The 21,836-nt window shown below is 42.6% G+C and overlaps 1 protein-coding gene across 1 annotated transcript in view; it reads right to left on the reverse strand.

Moving 5' to 3' along the window:
- Window positions 1–21,394, reverse strand: part of SLC25A22 (solute carrier family 25 member 22) — an 80,324-nt gene extending 58,930 nt beyond the window's left edge. The window contains exon 1 of the mRNA XM_058157201.1: window positions 21,083–21,394. The gene's annotated coding sequence lies outside the window, so the exon portion shown is untranslated. The remainder of the gene's footprint in view (window positions 1–21,082) is intronic.
- Between the last annotated feature and the right edge of the window lie 442 nt (window positions 21,395–21,836).

A 21,836-nucleotide genomic window follows, 5' to 3' on the forward strand; every position in this document is an offset into this window, starting at 1 on the left:
CAAATGCTAGAAATCATTACATTAATTTTCAGGCAAAAGCAAATATTGTATTAAAGAGTTACTGAAACAGCTTTTGCCTACTTTCAAAGAAAAAAAATGTGCTTATTGTGAAATCTGTGAGAAATCTATACATACAGGAATTCTAAACATTCAGGAATCCTTGCAAGGAACAGCCATATGCATATGCTGTTCTACCTGTATAGGTTCCATAAGATAAAGTCATCAAAACAATTCTCCACTCTTTTAGCTTTGGTCTCTTTGGCTCTATTGTCTGCATAGATTTTATCTCACTGGAGCCTGACCAGGATATGAATCTATGCTTTTAAGCCCCAATCCTCCTGCAACTTGTTTTCTGTGCAGTATATTCATGAAAAAAGTCTTTTCTAGTTGATTAGCCATACAGATCCATTTTTCTAACTGCCTAGCAATCTCTGTCTTGAACAATTGCATGATCCACTGTCCTTGCTTATATGAGAGTTTCTAAAATGTAAGACCCGCAGTCCCATTAAAGCTACTGATAAAACAAAACAATCATTTTGTAAATCAGTTTTGCCTCACAAGTTTTCTAATTTTACATTACCCATTACATCTGCCAAATGGTCCAAACAAGCACTTAACTGCATTAAGGAAATATCCTCCTTTAATTACCCTCTTTTTAAAAAAATAATGCAATGTTGGTTTCTTAGAAGAAGTTAATAGCAAACCAATTTTACCACGCAAACTGCTTAGGTATGTCCATGAAGTCACCAGTGGCAAGGTCAACTGAATGGAGACTCTACATTGGAGGCTAATAAAGGGGAAATAATTTACATATTTGTTCCTAAACCTAGTCCTAGAGGATATTCAAAATGATAGCAATTTGAGGAATGTCATCCTGCAGAAAGTAACCTGATAAGCAAACAATTCTGGCATCCACAGCAGTGAGAAGAAAGCTGTAATGAAAAAAGACTGTTCTGGTTATTCTTTAAAAAGCTAAATATATATTTACTGTTCAATAATCTCCAGTAGTTATTTACCTGGCCATTTTTAAGAGAACAAGAGCTGTACTTAGGGTATAGGTAGCTAAAATGTGGCACTTATACCAAACAGGATTAGGTAGATACGGAAACCTGGCCATAAGATAGGCCCAACCTGTGCTTTCCGTCTCTCTAATGCTTTATTATGGTCTATTTCAAGGCCCAGCAGGACCAAAATAAGTTGCAGCTATTTACTGGAATGCCATTTCAGGTAACCTGTTCATGACTCATTACAAAATTCAAAGGCTGAATTTTCAAGGGGACTGCTTTTTTTTTTTAGAGCCCTGCATTTCTTGTACTTTTTTTCTCCATTTAATCTGGCAAAATAGTTGCTTCTGGTACAGCCAGTCATAATCACAGCTGATTACTGACATATTGTCCACATTAGATTAGCTACTGCTGGTTTAGATCTATCGGAAGGTAATTAAGGTAAGGACTATCAATACTATCAATGCCCAAATCTTGCATATTCTTTGTAGAAGGAATTCGTTTGTGAAATTATGTCACAATGCAAAGATCTATAAAAAGGAAATACATGGTTTTATGAGTCTCTCAAGAAATCCAGTTTCTTCCACAAGAAACTTGAAAAACTGCAACCTCTCAATCCATTTCATCTTGGACACGGTATGATTTTCAGGATAATATCTAAGAAGTGAACATTCACGCTCTGCTATTTACTTTGGATAAACTGCCCTGCCTCCACATTATTTCTCTAGATAAGGAAAAAAATGCAATTTCTTCCACTGTGCATTTCATAAGAATCTAAAGTAAAATGTAAAGCTAGCCTTCAATTTTGGCCTGCTGATAACAGAAAGCAGATTAACTATCAACAACAATGGCAAACAAACTTTTAAGAAACCCAGTCGTGTGTAACGATAATCTACAGCTCACTCTTGGGTAATATAAGAGAAATTTGAATCATGAGGTCAAAAGGTGCCGATACACCAAGAACAAAGGAAATGTACTTTGCATTGCAAAATCTTGCCACAGTTGGGGGCAAGGACAGGTTACAGTTTTAACATAGAACTGTAGAGTCGGAGACCTGCTGAATTAGTAGTTGGTTTTGTCAACCACAGAAATTACATTTTTCCAGTTGTGGGATTGTCCAATGAAGGCCCTCTCCAGCTGTCTAGGGAAATTTCACTCACTTCCTCTCCCTAGAGTAAATGAGAAGAGACCAGGTGACTGAGAAACCTGAACTGTTTTCCTTCCCATCGTCTACAAGAGAGCTGGCAAAAGCTAAGGAGTTAATTGGATGCACAAGGCATCCAGGAGGCAAGCAGTCTCGAAGCAACGGTCAACACAACACAATCATAAATCCCTCAGTCCAAAAGGTAGTTCCATTGGTATACTGCATCTACATCAGACTGTCTGTAACCATATCTAAGTCAGAATATTGTCTTGTGACAATATGAACAAAATTCTTTTTCATATTTAATAATATGTGTGCAAATGCCTAATTAATTTTTGTACTAATTCAGTAAACGACCATCAGACTTGGTAGTTTCCTGTAGTTTCTTAACCAGACCTGTTAAGATTGAGAACTAAAGTATTCACACACATAGATCCTTATCGGGTTGCCAATTTTGTTGTTTTGAATCACTTGAGACTGGAGTTGGGCAAAGTCAACATTGAATACTTTTAAATGTATAAAAAGGCCTGCATGGACAAAACATTTATCAGGAAACATGTTCATTTCTTGCCAGAGGTATAGCGTGTCAATTGCTTGTTTTAATGAAGAAGGAATACTCAAACATACAATTGGAAACAATGTAGCCATAGCTTCCAGTTAAAGGGAACAAAAGGGCTTAATTTAAAATGCATTCACCTGGGAAAATATGAAATGGGCGTTGGCTTACCTGATACGCCCCTTCTAGGAGAGGGGGAAACGGCGGTCAGATTGGGGAAAATCCTCTGGCTTGCCGTAGGACCGAGTCTGCAGAAATCTTAATTAGCTCCGCCTCCCATAGCCTCTTCCAGCTTTTCGGTGAGGACTGTCTGCAGACTGGAGTGTCATGCTGAAATGACAAAGAATTAGTGGTCCCCCACCCCAACGGTCCCGAACCCCAGTCGGCCGAACATACAAGGGAGGGGCTGACCGCCGTTTCCCCCTCTCCTAGAAGGGGCATATCAGGTAAGCCAACGCCCATTCTCAATGTCGGGGGAAACGGCGGTCAGATTGGGGACATACCCAAGCTAGAAGACCATACGGGTGGGAGAAGGCCGACTGAATCATGCTGAATTATGCCGAATCCTCATGAATTGCCTGGAGCACCCGTCGACCGAATGTCGCGTCCGAAGCTGCGTAGGAGTCAAGTCGATAATGACGGATGAAGGCAGTTGGATTGGACCAGGCTGCCGCTCGACAGATCTCGTCAAGGGAAGTGTGAGTAGCCCAAGCCGCCGAGGTAGAAGCACTCCTGGTGGAATGCGCAGATATATTTCGAGGAACTTGAGTAGATTATCCCTCATATGCCTTGATTATAGTCACCCTGATCCATCTGGACAAAACCGATTTGGTTACTCTCAATCCCATTGAAGATGGTTGGAACGATACGAAGAGTGATTCCGTTCTCCGCACTGATTCTGTACAACTGATGTAAATTTTCAAGGCGCGGCGAACGTCAAGGGTATTCCAGATGAATTCTTGTGGGCATTGAGGATTCGGGCAGAAGTTAGGTAGGACAAGCTCTTGTGACCGATGGAAAATCGTATTGACTTTAGTGAGGAACGTAGGGTCGAGCCGTAGGACTACCCTGTCCTTGTGAAATATACACAAACCTTTTCGGATGTAAAGAGCAGAAAGTTCAGATATTCGACGGGCTGAAGTAATGGCCACCAGAAATGACACCTTAAAAGATAAGAATCGAAGTGGTGCCTCTCTCAATGGTTCGAAGGGGCTCTTGGTTAGAGAGGAGAGAACCTTATGTAAACTCCAGGAAGGGAATCTATGAACCACAGGTGGTCTCAAGTTAGTGGCCCCCCGAAGAAAATCCCGCAGGAGAGGCTCTCTGGATAGGGAATGAGGAGATCCACAGGTAAGTATCGAAGATATAGCCGCCAACTGTCTCCTCAAGATGTTTGGTGAAAGCCCAGCCTCGAAACCATCGTGGAGAAATTCCAGTACATGGGCTACGGACGCTGAGGTAGCCGATCTGGACCGCGCCTCACACCAGGCCATGAATGCCCGCCAGGTGGCTTGATAAATGCGAGATGTGGAATCGCAACGGGCAGCCTGAATGATTGGGATGATGTTGGAAGGAACCTGAGCCTCCTTTAGGAGGCCCCGCTCAACCTCCAGACGGTCAGGCAGAGCCACTGAGGATCTGGATGTTGAATGGGACCCTGATGAAGCTCCACTTTGCCGTCTGGTATCCTCCATGGATCTTGTACTGACAGCGCCCGGAGATCTGCGAACCACGGTCTCCTGGGCCAATAGGGGGCGACAAGTATCAGTTCGGATTTCTGTTCCAGGAGCCTGCGAATTACCCTGGGAATCAGGGGAAGGGGGGGGGGAAGCATAGAGAAGGCCCTGTGGCCAACGGCTGCGTAAAGCGTCTACTGCTTCCGCTCCATGAGATGGGAACCGTGTGAAGTACCGCGGTAGTTGATGGTTGTAGGTGGAAGAGAATAGGTCTACTTGAGGGCGGCCAAACCGGGCCGACAGGTTGTTGAACAACGAAGGCGCTAGAGCCCATTCTGATTGATCGATGGTATTCCGACTCAGAGAATCGGCCATGATGTTGGTAACCCCCGAAATGTGGTCGGCTTTCAGTGAACCAAGATGGGCCTCCGCCCAAAGGCCTAGTCGGAGTGCTTCCTGAAGAAGCGAATGAGAATGCGTTCCGCCCATGCGATTCACATGGGCCTTGGCCGTGGTATTGTCCGTTAAAATCAGGATGTGTTGACCGGTGATGAGTGTCGAGAGTGCTAAGAAAATAGCCGAAGTTCCAGGAAATTGATGCTGTGACTGGCTTCTACTTCCGACCATTGTCCCTGAGCCAGGTGTGACTCCAAATGAGCGCCCCAGCCAAAGAGGCTGGCATCTGTGGTGATGGTCAGCTGGGGGGGTTCCCTGAAGCAGGTTCCCCGGAGAATGGCCGGTGAAGCCCACCATTCCAAAGATTCCCGAACATCCTTGGGAAGGACCACTGTCCTGGAGGAAGAGGTGACGTGATTTCGCTGGTGCGGAAGGAGCATCCACTGGAGGGGCCTGCTATGGAGACGAGACCACGGTATAGTGTCGTAGGTGGATACCATTTTTCCTAGCATTTGAGATAACTGTATTAAGGGGATAGGTCCCACCCACTGACAATGAGTTGCTAGGTTGGAGAGGCTGTTACGCCTGTCCTCCGAGAGAAAAACCATGGATCATTCCGTATCAATTACCGCCCCCAAATGAACAATGCGGGAGGACGGGGGAAGGTGACTTTTGTTCCAATTGACAGAAAATCCATGATCTTGTAAGATCTGGATAGTAGTGGACACATCTCTCTCCGCTGATGATAGTGAAGATGACATGATCAAGATATCATCAAGGTAGGCTTGAAGCCTAATAGGGGTAGATCGAATGTGTGCCAGGAGAGCCGATAAGATTTTTTGAAAGCTCTAGGGGCCGAGGACAGCCCGAAGGACAATGCCCTCTATTGAAAGTGTTGCCCCCAATAACAAAATCGAAGGAATCTACGGTGGGAAGGAAGTATAGGGATATGGAGGTATGCCTCTGTTAAGTCAATCGAGGATAGGAGGTCACCCGGATGGATACATTCCAGAATAGTCCGAAGTGAATGCATTTTGAATTTGTGGTAAACGATGTGACGGTTAAGGGACTTTAAATCAAGAATCGCCCTCCATCCCCCCGAAGACTTACTGACTACGAATAGACAAGAGTAAAATCCCTGACCTCTTTGATCTGGAGGTACAGGTTGAATAGCCCTTATGGAAACCAGGTGGTTGATGGCCTCTGCAACCAGAGACCTGGTGATAGGGTTGCGAGATACAGGGCAACGTAAAAAGGTGTTCGGGGGGACGGATTGAAATTCAAGAGAGAGGCCAAATTTTATGGAGTTCTTGACCCAATTGTCAGAAGTTGAATTAACCCATTGAGCCGAAAAAAGCTTAAGGCGTGCGCCAATGGGGGGATCCGAAGAAAACTCATTCGTCTGAATCCCCTTCCCCTTCCCCCTTGAAATGGCTTCCTGTTAGAGTATCTAAACCCCTGTCTGACTTGTCCATCTCGAGCCTGGGACTCTCTAGGTGGAAGGTAACGTTGAGATCAGGATGGAAAACTTCCGGAATCGACTGAACGAAAAGGCTGAGGCCGAAAATACGGCTGTTGGCGAATTTCTCCTCTTCTAGATAACGAAGGAAGTATCTTCCGTTTATCCTTGGTCTCCACCACGATAGGATCCAGGGAAGCCCCAAAGAGATTGGTCCCTGAGAAGGGAGAGGATGCTAGATGCCATTTGCTCCTGGTGTCAGCCTGCCAGTGCCTGAGCCAAAGCAGTCGGCGAGAGGCGACGGCAGAGCCAATGGCTTTTGCCGAAAATTTAATTGCGTTAAGTGAGGCATCCGCTGAAAACTCTAAGGCGGCCACTATTTTATTTATGTCTTGATGGGATCTGAGGTCTGATGAAGGGATTCTGCTCTGAAGCTGTTTGATCCATAAAAGAGCAGATCTGCTGAAAAATGAGGATGCTATTGAAGCTCTGACAGCCCAGGCTGAGGATTGATGACAATTAACAATGGTACGGGCCACGTGTTTCTCCTCCGGACGGAGGGATTCATCCGCTTGACCAGCTAGGTGGGAGGAGGTTGTCAAAGCCACCACGGGTGCGTCCACTGAGGGTACTTGCAACAATTTGTCCAGCTCCTGAGCCACATTGTAAAATCTTTTGTCCATGGAACTGGGGTTGGATCCAGAACCTGGAGCCTGTAACTGACGCTCGACGACATCTAGAAAAAGTTTTGGAGCAGGGATGATCTCCGAAGCCACCGCGGGTTGGGCGAACAAATGACCCGAAGGATCTTGTGGGGATTGGTCCGTAGTGACAGATGTTGAGACTCCTAGCCCAGTGGAAGTTTGTGCTTTGAAGAGTAATGATCTAAAAAGGTGTGGCTTAAACAACCCCACGAAAGAAGGTTGATCTGGGGCTAAACCTTCATCGTCAGAGAGGGCCAGTTCACCCTCCTCCTCATCAGAAAAAGATCCCTGACTATTTGCATCCAGGGAGTATTCCTGGACCTGCTCTTTGTTTGTCGCCTCTGCAGGTGGGTCTGACCTCTGAGATAAGTGTTTTCTGGAATGATAATCTGGTTGAATACTTGTGGAACCTTGATGAAGACACTGAGCCATCCCTTGTTTGATGGCCTCTGAGATATACAACCCAAATGAATCTGGTAATTGTAGTATTGGTTGTTGCGATGAAGAGCATTAGTCAGCATAGGTTGAGCCATCATGGGTAGAACATTGGCCGAAGCATTAATACCAGTACTTTGCTGGGATGAAGAGGGTAGAGCTTGAAAAAGGGCTGATGCTGCCCCTGATTGGCCCTGAAATTCATGAGGCAGAGGGGCATTGGAAAGTAGATGCCTAGAAGGCTGAGGATCAGAGCAAGGAGGCAAAGGAACTAAGGTTAACGTCTCAACCTGAGTTTGAAACAAGGGCTCCACTTCGGAGGTGGAAGGAAACCTCATGGGCCCCGTGTGGTCAGGGGACCAGGCCCCTGCATTAGAGAGAGAGGCAGGGAAGGAAATTGGAGTGGTGTTATCTACTGGGGCTCCTGAAGGAGTGGCTACCTCCGAATTAGGCCTCACCGACTTGGCAGTCTTCTTTAGGGACTTAGAAATAACCTTCTCTAAGGCCTTGTGTCGGCGTTCCTCTGCTCGGGAACCAGGCTTGAGAGTTTTGGCATTTTTATTGGTGGTTATTAGCGTAGTAGGAGAGACCCCTGAGGGGCCCTCTCCTGGGTCGCTAAGATGGCGGCTTCGTCCCTTGTCTCTAGGGCCCTTATTCGGTGCTGCGCCATTCTCGTCTGCCATTTTAGGTGCTTCTCGCCAAAATTAAACTGCCGATGTTTAAGGGGCAAAATATCTTAAATGGTGTACTCACGACCTTTACCAGCTCCAACGGCCCCTTCCGAGGTTCCTTGCTCAATGTGCTGCTTCTTGGAACCGATAATTGAGGTGATTGAGCCCACAGCAGGATCGCTCGCCTCTGTGGCTGCTAACGCGATATTATTCGGTTCGGAGCTCTTGCAATCGGCCGCTTCCAATGCGGTTGCTCTTAACTCCCTCTCGCTAAAGCCCCTTTGTTGGAAAGGGCGGGAGAGAGAGAGAGAGAGAGGGGCATTCAAATCGCTTGCCCGAACGGCTGCTAGCGCGATAGCTTAGAATATTCCTGCCTTGAGAATCTTCACGCCCCGGCAAGCTGCGATGATAAGCAGCTGCCCGCTCGCTGAAATCTAATACAGTGAGCCCTCTGGGAGTGCGTTGGGGCAAAGCCCGTGGTCGCTGACCCAGGAACTACTGGCTAACTGGTTAATCTATATGGAGCCGGTCTTCAGCAGAGTCTAGACAGAAAAAGGAGACCCGTTTCGCTGGTAAAAAAGCCGGAGCTTGTAGCTATGTTAAACTTTAGTATTAGATCTAGTTGTAGATAGAAAAACACGATACTAGTGGTCCTGGCAAGGACCGAGTCGAAAAGCTGGAAGAGGCTATGGGAGGTGGAGCTAATTAAGATTTCTGCAGACTCGGTCCTACGGCAAGCCAGAGGATTTTCCCCAATCTGACCGCCGTTTCCCCCGACATTGAGAAGCAGCCAGCTATCTCAGAAAAGGAGAGATTATAAGGTGGGTTTTAAATGGAAAAGTCTTTTAGCTATTGACTAATGATCAAAAGTAGGGGTGTCACACTCATGTCATCACAGCATTGTCACATGACATGTCGGGACTTTTTTCCCCTTCACTAAACTGGGCATGGCTCATCCAGTCCACAGGCCACAAGTTTGACAGCCCTGATCAAAAGTAATTAATTGATGAGATACTGAAGAGTTAAACTAGCAGCTAATTAGGCTGTCTCATTTGGCAGAATGAAAGATTATTCAGGTTGAAGGCTATGGTTCAGGGCAGTAACATAGGTAAGGGAAGATATAAAGAGGAATTGATGTCCGAATGGTGAAAACAAGAATGATTAAAATGTTGGTTAAGGGATAAGCCTTCAAGCAGCAAAATATCTTAATAATAATAATAACAGAGTTGGAAGAGACCTTGGAGGTCTTCTAATCCAACCCCCTGCCCAGGCAGGAAACCCTACACCATTTCAGACAAATGGTTATCCAACATTTTCTTAAAAATTTCCAGTGTTGGAGCGTTCACAACTTCTGCAGGCAAGTTGTTCCACTGATTAATTGTTCAGGCTTTCAAATTTGATACTGATTTAGCACATGGACTGTAGAACAGTAAGTGTCTGTGCGTCACCAGTACATTCAGATGCCAATGTACTGGGTTTTAAAAATAGATAAAACACCTTATTCTGTGGGCAAAAGGGTCACAGGCATCACCTATGTTTTAACACAAACATCAAACAACTTTAAAAGCAACTGCAAAAAAAAGCCTTGCAAAGAAACTAAGGAGAGGAGAAATGGATCAACATGCTTCTGTCCATGACTTAATGGAAATACAGCACAGCCAAGCCATGGCAGCATCCTGTGGATTTGAAAAGTTCCCATTCATTCCCATTAGTGAATAGCAATATACAGGTCTTGCTCAAAGTTGGTTGTTTCACCGGAAAAAGAGAGATTTCAAAGCTCTGCTTAGGAGAAATATCCTCTGGATTGGCAGCAACATTTTCTACCAGCCTCAGAGAATGGTTTCCTAGGGCAACATATTATCAAGTGAATCTCTTCTCAAGCTTTGGAGAATTTGCACATACACACACAGACAGGCACAGATTTGTGGTATCAAATCTTAAGTGTTTTTTTAACGTAGGGTTTTCAGATTTGTAAATATATATCCATCATGGAAAATCATCACTTGCTGCAGCAATTTCTTGGAGAAAACAAAGTGAGTTGTGTTTCCCAAATATATGCTCAGACCCACCTTGTTTCTTGCCAATACAAAAATCAAAGATTTAGCAGCTGGAATTCTACCTGGCTCGTAGGTCTGTCATTTTCTTTAATTCCTATAGTGAGAAAGTCAGTTTGGTGTAGTAGATAAGGCACCAGGCTAGAAAGCAGAAAACTGTGAATTCTAATCCTGCCTTAGGCACAAAGCCAAATGGGTGACCTTGGGCCAGTCATTCTCTCTCAGCCCCAGGAAGGAGGCAGGTAGTTGCCAGGAATTAAAAGCCACCCACTCCATAAAAAAAATGCCCATAATAAACCTGAAGGGGAACAGCATCCCCCACCCACTGAGATTCTCATGGTTCCTACCCTCATAAAATTCAAGAAGCCTCAGAAGCTCTGGCTGTTCCCTGATTTTGAGCTAAGATGAATGCTGAGCCCTGATAGAATTTTACCTATTCGAGGAATTGACATTTTTGGACATACACAGTTTGCATCTCTTACTGTTTTTCTGTTCTGTTTACTGCTGTATTCCAACTGAATGTTATGGACTTGGGCAGCCTTATAAATCCAATAAATAATAAATCTGCACATATATTTTACAATGATGTTCACCTCTAGCTTGACAGTAGCCTCTACCTCTATGGTGAATCCTACAAACTCAAGAAGATAGAGGTCATGCATTTTGACAGAACCAAAGTCAAACTCCAAGTAGAAGGGGAGAAAAAACTTGATTTAGTTAATTGCAATTTTGTGTGTATGGGGAAGAGTATGCTCACCCATTCTTGGCACTACCATGTACCATCTTCAGATGGGAAATGAATGCCAAATAAAACAAGCATATAAAATAATGCTTTTGTCCCCTTTTCTCACGCTCCTGAGTTGCAATGGCCTCTCTTTGCTCTCCGATACATTCTGTTGGCACAATAGAAGCAGCACTCTGTGAAAGCCCAAAAGAGATTGCCCATGACTTCTCCTAATGAGGGTACAAATCTAAAGATGCATCCAGCAAATTTGCTCAAATCTCTCTGTCTCCTGCGGACAATAAACTGCAATTCATCTCTAGGTATGAAGGCCACTTTTCAAGCATCATCCATTTCTCGTTTCACAGATGCTCAGCCATGAGCTTGCTTTCTTCAGGTGAGAACTTCTGTCTCATTGAATGTGTTGATACTATCCTGTTCTGTGAATAGCAAACAAAGGCTAATGGAGTGGGGTGAAGGACTGATATGTTGCTGGATGTTCTCTGGCAACTCTGAATTAGGCAACCCATTTGCAAACACTGTTCAGGGGACTTTCAGAAACCTTTATGCCTTTCATCCTGAATACTCTGGAAGCCAAAGGAAACACCACTATTATCCAAAATTCTCAGTTGTTACCAGCAGCTATAATCAAATCTAATTAATGAATAAGAATACAGAAGGAAGATTACCCTCAATACTAAAGTGCCACCAGTGATGGGTGAAAGTGAGTGGTGCTCAGCAGTTAACCATGTTCAGCTTAATTCCTGTAATTGCAAAGGCCTGTTTCTTATGAATGAGGGAAGTTTTGCTCTGTGGCAATTTATGCAAGCAAAAGTGAAGATGGTGAGTAACCCCGCCTCTATGTTTTTCACACTGAGGAAAATTGCGTTTCAACAAGGCTCTGCTTATTAGCAGCCTCATGTCATGAGAAATGAAAATAAGCTATTTTTTTTCTATTCTGCCCAACAAAATGTCCTATGAAAGACAAAGGTAAGACTATTCCTACACAAGCAAACCACTGACGTTTAGAAGAATTTCGTATGAATTATTCAGAATCACTTCCTCTCAGAGGAGCTGAGCAGCAGTTAGATACCTCAGTGAGCTTTTAAAAATTGAATAGCTCTTAAACTTTTTGGTTTTCTGCTCCTAGAATAAGAGTTGATGCAAAGCACATAGAAGAATAGCTGATTGACAGGAGGCTCTAGACATACATCACAAGGTTAGGCACCTACTACTGTACTGGCTTGTTGAAGTCTCTTTTTTGCTGTCACATAAATAGCACTAAATGATGTCTATGTTCAGTCTGTTTAAATCCCTGACCTAAATCTACTGAAGATTTCAGTACATGTCACAAAATGCAAATTGGACTTCATTAATTAAAATATCATTTAAATATCCACATCTGATCAATTGTTATTTAGTCTGCAAAACATAAAATTACCCTGCAATTAAATCCATTTTGCTATGTCTGACACTTTAAATGCTCCCTAGTAGAAAGCTAATGGTTTGGAATTGTTCAGCCTGAAAATTTGAGTTTACCTGCAGGATGCCAAAAATAGAGACTGTTAAGTTTGCATAGGATAACATTTCCTCTCAATGCAACATGTAAAAGAGATACACAGTTTTGAAAAACTCCTTTCTCTCTCTTTTTTTAATACCATGAGTACAAGCGTCCTGGTGTCCTTGAGACAGCCTTAAAATGTTTTTGCAGAATCAGATCTTGTCCAACCAGGTGGTGGAGCAGCTGATTTGGCTGATCTCAAAATGCTAAGCAGAACTGAATCACTTCTGAGTTTTTTTGCCAAAAACACCATAGGGACGTGTCCATGAAGTCAGCAGGAATCAAGCCCAACTTGAAGGAGACTCCAATATCTTTTTCTCTCTCCCCTCAAAACAGCTGGATATCACTGCAATATGCACGCAACTAAACAGCTTTATTTGGGGAGCTTTCAGGGGGACATATGACCCTGGCTTGACGAAGTCTGAATGTGACAGGTTTGACATTGTTCAAATCCAGCCACTGCAACTTGTAAGTCATGGCAGTATCATGTGCAAATCCAGCAGCTATGGAGATACTGCTAGAACAGGGGTGTCAAACTCATGTTTGACATCATGTGTGTCAGGTGTGAGTTCATTACTGGGGCAGAAAAGTGGGTCTGCACCCTCCATGTGAAGCCCATCAGATTTCAGAGACAGGCCTTCTCAGTAGTAGTCCCTGCAATATGAAATACAGTCTTCCTGGAGGTGTGATCTCCTTCCATTCAGGAAGGAGCCCTCAAAACAGTTCTTCAGCTGGCACTGCCAAATCCAGGAACCTTCATAACTCTCCCAGCTTTCCCAAAAGTAAATCTAGGGCACTTACTGAAAATATGTGAAAGTCATATGCTTCTCTGAGAAAAAAAAACAGAAGGAGAACTTTTCCCCTTCATTATACACTATTGACTTATAGGAGTTTCAGTATGATACCTGAAACATGAAAATATTTGAAAGCAGTAGAGATAGGAGCTTGCTTAAAAGTGAGGAAATAGAAGTAGTCATAAACCTGCCTCCTTTGAACTCTTTCAGAGTCTTATTTAGTTCAGGTCTTAGTTCCTGGGTTCTAAATAGTTATTTATTAGTTTACTACTTCCCAGAAATATGTTTAAGGGGCGTGCATAAGAGCACAAAAGTGCCTACCGTTCCTGTCCTATTGTTCCCTTTATTATATCAAATTAATATAGCTGATGCATATTCTTTACTTATATATATATATATATATATATTTTCTTCATGATATTTTTTTTACTTATGACAATGTTTGTGTATACTGTTGTGACAAAATGAAATAAATAAAATAAATAAATGTTTTATCTACTCAATTTTAGGACGACAAACTTGTAATCTTATTTCATAGACATTGGATACTTTGGGAAGTCTACTAGAGAAGAATCATGTTGAGTTATAACGAAATGAGCCATTTGAAACAGCCGTTATCAATTTGCTGCCCTTTATTAGCCCTGAACAATGGGATAGACTGAGGGAAAGCTAAGAAAGGAATAGGAGGGAGAATCGATATAAGCCATATGACTCAGTTAGCAGCTTATCTCATGAATACCATCTCAACCCACATGACAAGAAACCTGAAAAGAAGCATTTCAAATTGTGAGACTTTACCTTAATAAACTCATTATAACTGAAGGTGTGAAATTTCTCTTCCCAAAATTATCCCAGAGTTGCATTACAGATACCATCCTGAAGCCTGGATAATTCTTGAGCTATATTGGGCCTAACAGACAGCAAGCCACACAGCCCTAGCCAATGCAGCCAATGGACAGGCTACTTAGCAACATTGGGGCTTATAACTGAAGACATCCAGACAATATAAGGTAAGGGGAGATCATTTTGAGGGCTTATTTGTGGGACAAGAGCTTGAATAAGGTCTATTACTTTTTCAGCAGCATGGTATGAACATTACACATGGAAAGATACATATACAGAAGGGGTGTCAAACTCGTAGCTCACAAGCCAGATGTGTCACGTGTAGCCATGCCCACCCCCGGTTTAGCGAAGAGGGAAAAAGTTGCGATACATTACGTTGCAATGTGTTATCGCAAATTTGACACCCCTGATACATAGTGAGGAAAATCAAAAAGGAAGGCACATTAAAAATGGATTCATCATTGTAGGGGGAGAAATATAATGGACTGGGAAGAGTATAGTTTTAAATCTTGTCTTCCTTCTTCCAAATAAGGAAAATTATGAGTTATCAATCCCTTTCATTCTATACATCTAATTCTATATTCTCTCTTCTGGCATATCACCTGCTGCCTCCCCCAAACATGCTGTTGCTGTTAATGTAAGATAATTCTAGCTGCTGCAATCACATGTCACGTACAAATACATCTTTGAGATTATTATGATTTTTTCTTGAAAAAAAAACTGCCCAAAGAATAGAATTAGCCCTGCTGTCCAATATAACATTTCAGAGCTACATTATATACTTTGATCATGGTTCAGTCTCTTTGTATATAACTAAAGCCTTTATGGAATAGAAGGTGCTGAACAGACCAAAACTGCATTGCAGAGAAAAAGAAATACATGATCCTGCAGCTCAATACAATTCATGCATCATACGCACTAATCTCTGCATGTACTGTGCAACCATCTTTATCTTGAGCCTTTTTGAATCAATGGGCAATTCGTACAAGTTTATACAGATAGTGTCCAAACCAGCTTTAGTGGAGGATGCAGCAGTTTCAAAGAAAGCTGTAAAATCAGTAACTTGCCCAAGAATTGGCACATTAAGATAGAGATGGTATCTGAATTACAAAACACAAAGCTGCTCTTTGCTCTTGCCCTTTTAAAAGATGTTTTTTCAACTCTCATCCTAGATTCTCAAGTTCCAACGATTGTTCATCCCATACTCCCATCCCATAAGATCTATCAACTTCAACATAACAATCTTATATATCTTCACAATCTCTTTCTCTGCACCACACTATTGAACACACGTACATGCTTTCTCTTCTACATACTCAAAAGAAGATGTGATTTTTTTCTTGCCCCACGTCACTTGTAATTACCTTCTAGCCACACTTTTAAACACCTTGCTGACTTTCTATTATTCTCCCAACAGGAAATTGTGATTGGGGAGAGAAGTTCTCCCCTTCATTTCTTCCTGGATAGCTGACTAGGTGGCTCAGTGACTAAGATACTGAGCTTGTCTATCAGAAAGGACAGCAGTTCGGCAGTTCAAATCCCTAGTACAGGTCTGCATGAGCAGAGGGTTGGGCTAGATGACCTCCAAGGTCCCTTCCAACTTTGTTACTGTTACAGCTGGGTCACAATACTTTAACAGGCCAACTGGTGGGCCCAAGCAGGAAAAACTGGAAGGAAAAAGAAGAAAAATGAGGATCGGCTTAATTGCAGCAGAGATTCTTCTTTCTCCCTTTTGTCTGTCACCATTCTTTTATATTCTTTGTATCTTCATCATGCCTTGAAGAGCTGGTTTTGCCCACAAGCACTGGAGTAGAAGGAACTCCACAAGGTGGTATGCTAATATGTGGGAGAGTATTGCCCCAGGGGCCCAGAAGTTTTTATTACAGTTGTTTATTGTTAAGTGTTTTTATTGTTTGAGAGTCATCCAGGGCTGTGGTTCATAACATGGGTGGCTGTAAAAATCCTTAAATAAATCTGATTCTCATTCAGCCCCTCTTGATGCATCATTGCAGTGTACTGCATCCAGGGGAAAACTCTGAGATGAAACCCGCTCATCAATTTGTACAAACAAGGCTCCTTTGTTCATAATGGAGGTGGAGATCAGTTTCTACGAGTAAGCACAGTGAAACCCTTCAAGTATTAAGACAACAAAATAAAGGTTTCAAGACAATAAATGGCTTGGTTGGCCCACCCATACACGCCACTGAAACAGCACTTCCTGTCACAAGGAAAGAAAATGTTAATACAAAAATGGTCAAGTTGACTGAAGTATTTCCTCCTTCTCAAACAGCAGATCTTAACAACACAACATAAAAAAAGTATTAGAAATTAGAGATCTAAGAATCAGCCTTTTCTATTGGGAGATATAATGTGGTATGATGGCAAAACATATAATATTTACAGCAGCTGCTGTTCAGCCTCCCTCAAAACTGCCTATACTCCCTCAGTATATCTACCTACAGTCTCCTTATGAGGTTTAGTTGCCTCCTTCCTAGTCTATTTTTTTCACTTAATATTTAGAAATACTGTAACTGGTTACATGAAGTGAAATCCAAAATGGAAATTCTACACATGTAATCAGAGAATTGGAGAATATAAACATGAAGTTAGAGAATAAGCGATGTTATTTTTGAAGACCAATATGGAAACTTTCTCATAAAATTCCCCTTAGAAATATATAAAGAATAATATAGGGACCAAAGTACAAGCCCAAACTTTAAATGTAGCCCTGATAGTTTTTTATTCAGATTCTCTAATCTAAAACCCTGTAAATACCTTTCTATTCTCTCAGAACTTTGTTCTTTTCAAGGTGCACATTTTTTTTTGCATTGATTGCCAAATAGCTTAATTTTTTAAAAAATAAGGGTTAAGCAAGCCATGGCTGAATGTAATATATGAACCTATTCATATGCTGCAGTTAATACTAGCACCCAACAAATATTTTTAATATGACCGTTCCTTGCAGCCTTTTTCTGTTAATATATGTGGCATTTTATTTGATTTTTAATAAATATTTAACAGTTCTGCCATGCAATGTATGCAGGTTAGCAAATTTAATTTGTTCTCTGCATTTGTGATTTGTTTTCTTAGCTATTAGCTTTCCTTTGCTGCTCAAATGTTCTCCCTCTGCTTGGCCTCCTTGAAAATGAAACATTGTGCAACACTCAGCAAAACCAGAGTATATAGTGGAAACCAGCACAATTTAGGCAAAACACATTACTTCTGCATTATCTGACTTCTGAAGGTTTAAAAAACCAATTTTTCCTCTAGCAAGCACAACACCTCAAAATAAAAAATCAATGGAATGCACAAATGTAAACCTTGCTTTCTGAAATACTAAAGGCGGCAATGAATCTTAGCGTAAGTCAGTAAATTAACAACTATTCTATCAAACATTAAATACTGTTCTGTAACCTTTAGAACCGTGTTTCCCAACCTTGGCCAGTTGAAGATATGTGGACTTCAATGCCCAGAATTCCCCAGCCATCATGAAGAACTGCTTTAGAAGCATGCTGTATATGTATGTCTTTGTTCTATAAGTATGACTGGCGCCAGTCATAACATTTTAAAAGAATCTCGGTTATGCAGTTGCATGGGAAATTGATTACAGTATATTCTTGAACAAATCATACATCTAGGCATATTCTGAACTCCAATTCCTTTATTCACTGGGTCATATCAATTGAGGGATTTATGGAACTATAACAAGGAGGAAGCTAACCTCACTTGGGGGGATCAATATACCATAAGCCTGGTGCTATGGCAGAGAAGGCCTGCCTCCTAAAACCAACCAAATGTAAATCCTTGGCAGGTGGCATCTGAAACATATTCCCTGTGTGGTTGGATGTAACTGGGGACAGATAACTGGTCCTATGTATGATGTTCATATACCATCAGCTGCAATTCAGGAAAAATTTCAGTAGGTAATTTTTTTATTGTTTCAAAAATGTTCAATTTGAAATCTGGAAATAAGAACAATGATGTGGCTCAAAAACCAAAAGAAGAATCTCAAAACTAAGAATGCAGGCCAATGTGATAATATAACTAGTGCTGGAGATGAAGTAGAAACACCTGATTTGAAATTGCTGATAGATCAATAACAAATCAATTATTACTTCGGTCTAATTCAGCTCCCTGGCTTGCTAGAAAGGGATTTTTTGTTTTATTTTAGGGATGAATATTCTCATAATGTGGAAGATGTCATTATTTTCTCCTTTTGAACAATGCTATTAGGAATTTGCTGTGTGCTTTGCTTAGCTACCAAATAAACTGAAAAGGAAAAACATTAAGCTAGAAAAAATTAAGTTATTATCTGATTGTTCATTGAGAAAAATCAGGAACTTTATGTGCATTTCATCACTTCATTTCTATGTGGTGCTTAGGGCAAGGATGTAAGATAACCTTGAATAAACCTTGCTCAAAGAATATTAACTAAGAGTACTAACCAGCCATCTTCTACAAAATTTACCACTATCTCATGGCTGCACAGCTGCCATGTAGTTGGCTGCCAACATTTTATGCTAGATCCTAAACCAATTGATGTCACAATAAGGAAAGAGCAGATGATCAAGGGAAAGTTATACATCTGAACAGACAACACCAACAAAAGGGAAGAGAAAATGCAGAGGAACAAAATGCTGAAACTGACCCTTTGGCTAAGCACATGTGTTAGTTAAGAATTCTGCAGATTACAGAAAAATCTGAATTTTTTTTTTAAAAATGTGCCAACTTTATACAAGAGACTTCAGAATGCCCAATCTCCAAGATGGAGAAAAAAACATGTTATCTTTGAATTAAGTTCAACTAGGGGTGCCTTATATGGATGTACTGATGCAGACTTCTTGGCAACAATAAAGATCCCCCCCCCCAATTTATTTGACAAGCCTATAACTCTGGATGCCTTTCCAGGATGCCTCCATCCAAGTACAGATCAGGAATTGATCTGTGAAGATCAACTATAGCCTGCCGTCTATTGAGGCCATGTTGCACTATTAAGATCAGAATAATCTATACATTGAACACTAAGTTCAAATAGCCAAGACAATCTTACGGCCATTCTCCAATCTTGCATCCTCCAGATGTACTGAACTGTGATTTCATAAATTCACAACTCACATCTTTTTTCATTCTGATAATATAACCAGTGACAATATCTAAGTCTGTTCTCTAAAGAGAAAGTTAAATAGAAAGAAAGCTGAGTACTAAATCTAAATGTGTATGAGTAAACTTGTCACGATAATCTGCTCACTGACTGCACTATGTACTGCCTATACATTGCTGTTTCTAATATGAAGACATAAGGAAGCTGTTTTATCAGATCAGGCAAGACTGCAGTTTCCATGTTAATGTGAGAAGAGACAGGGGAGGGGAGAGAATGTATTATGTTTTCTTCTACAACAGAGACTACATCAAAGGGGAGAAGATTAAAGGATAGACTACTTCTGTAAGAAGGACACATTGTAAACTTTTTACCTGGTCAGTTTTGGCAAAGCTCCACTATAGAAAGCACCACTTTTTTTTAAAAAAAAGTGTCATCTTAAAGGTGTCATCCAGTCATCCTGAATTCTGTAGTGTGATATCTACAGGTGTTTTTTTTTAACATACAAAAAAAGTTTTGTACAGAAATATCTAATTTTAATGGGCTTAAATCAGTGGTGAAATCTATTTTTTTTTACTATTGGTTCTGTGGGCATGGTTTGGTGGATGTAGCAGGGGAAGGATACTACAAAATCTCCATTCCCACCCCATTCTGGGGCCAGCCAGAGGTGGTTCTGCAAACTACTTAAAATTTCTGCTACCGGTTCTCAGAACCTGTCACAACCTGCTGGATTTCACCCCTGGCTTAAATTCAGTTACCTTTTCTCCATCACTAAAGGCTTCAAGATTAGTGAATGCATATTTAAACTAAACTCCACCCTGAAATGTTAAACAGGGGGAAGCAAGAGCCATGCTATCAAAGGAAATATAACACATTTTAGATTGTGGCTAGATAACTAAGAAGCTATATTTGTAAAGTCACAGAATAGCTTAGGCTCCAAACTTACATGTTCCTTTGGCAGTAAGCCCCACTGAACTTTGGATACAGTGCTGAATAAACGCTACAATCAGACTTTCAAACACTGCAGGATGAAGCAGCAGAAACTGGCAAGGTTTTTATACCCCCCTACCCACTTCAGCCTCCATGTTTCCTGGACCTCCTCCTCCTCTACAGTCAAGCCCTTTTTGATGTTCTTTTCTGTCCACATCTCCCAAAGAAAAGCATTTTTTAAAAAATCTGGTACAGCCACACAAAAAAAAAAAAATTGGCACGGGAAGCAGCCCTTCAAATATGCTGCTAACAGTAGTCCAACTCTTACTATCTATCCCCTTTCTGGTTGGGAATGATGAGGGTGGCAGAGCAATGTAGTAGGAGGTCACCAGCTGGGAGAAGACTGGAGGAATAGCAGCAACAGGATAATATTCTTGGGAAGCCAGGGAAACTCCCGGCTTCCTATGGTTTGGGGACAAAGCCGAACCCCACTCAAACTTTCCAATTTCTCCAAGGAAGCGGCAGATTTGCTGAAAAGGAAGTGAGGATGTAGTGAGGACAGAGACCCTGCCGGCCTCCAGGGCAAGGATGGGCATAATGCAACAGATACGGTGGGAGGAGGGGATCTCTCCGGCGGAGTTCCGACAGAATACGCCCTTCCTCACGCCGTTCGGGATTAACAGGGCAGTTCATCTCAGGCACCAGCCTTTAATCCGGCCGCTTCATCCCGCAAACCTGCAAGGAGGGAAGGACGCGAGCGAGAAATGTGGGTGGGCGAGCTCCGCCGGCTTACGAGTCAACACGCTGCCACGGGCTCAGGAAAGGGCTGCCTGCAACCAACCCCTTCCTGAGCTCGCAAACCGCGACTACCCGTAGACCGGATCGGCGGAACAATTTCGGGCGCTCGGCCAGCCGTCCTTGCGCCGAACGAGGGCTCCCTGCACAACGCCGAGCCTGCCCAGACAGCCCATCCGCATCAACGAGCAAACCAGAAAGGGAGAAGAGGGTGGGGGGGAAAGGCGGCAGCGACACTCACCGAGCGACCAAGCCGTTGCGGTCCCTGCTTCTTGCCCGCCTCTGCCTGGAAACTCCCGAGAAACCGCCGATTCTCCGGCTTAGCTGCCTCTTGGCTTTCCCCTCCCTCCACTCCGGCTTTTCCTTCAAGTGGTACAGACCAGGATGTCCGTGGAGTTTTTTTTTTTTTTTTCCCCTTCTTCTTCTCCCCTTCAGCTCCAGCTCACGCGCCGCCTTCGGTGGGTGGCGGGAATCGCAGCGCCTTTGCTGCTGGTTCCCCCGGTTTACGCACGAAAGTTCGCGTCCCCCAGAGAGCTCACGTGAAGTCGACCGCGTCAGAGCTCGCCCTCGCCGCGCTCACGCCTCCCTTCGCTCCGGCTACCGTCACGGCACGCGCCTCCTGAGATGAGGCCAGAGGCGGCTCCCTGCCCACCGCAAAGCACATGTATTGCATGCAAGCGGACAAGTAGTCGGGCTCAAATAAAGGAAGAGTAGCAACCCGGCCTTGGCTAGCTCTGGTTAGGAATTTAGCAAAAATAATAATAATAATTACAAGGAAAAACAGTACCATGTAAGGGCCACATGAGAATGAAGTCCCTTTGCAATTGATAAGATATTTCTGCGGGAGAAAATAGACACAGGATTAAGTTGTTAATGTACTAAAAATTGTCTGTCTGTCGGTCCATCCATCCAATCTATCCAAAGCTTCACTTTCCATAGCAGTGATTCGCCACTCATTGTTCTTAATTTTAATTCCATTTACTTCACTTGCATTT

Source organism: Ahaetulla prasina, chromosome 1 (genome assembly GCF_028640845.1).
Source record: "Ahaetulla prasina isolate Xishuangbanna chromosome 1, ASM2864084v1, whole genome shotgun sequence".
In the NCBI taxonomy this organism is placed as follows: domain Eukaryota; kingdom Metazoa; phylum Chordata; class Lepidosauria; order Squamata; family Colubridae; genus Ahaetulla; species Ahaetulla prasina.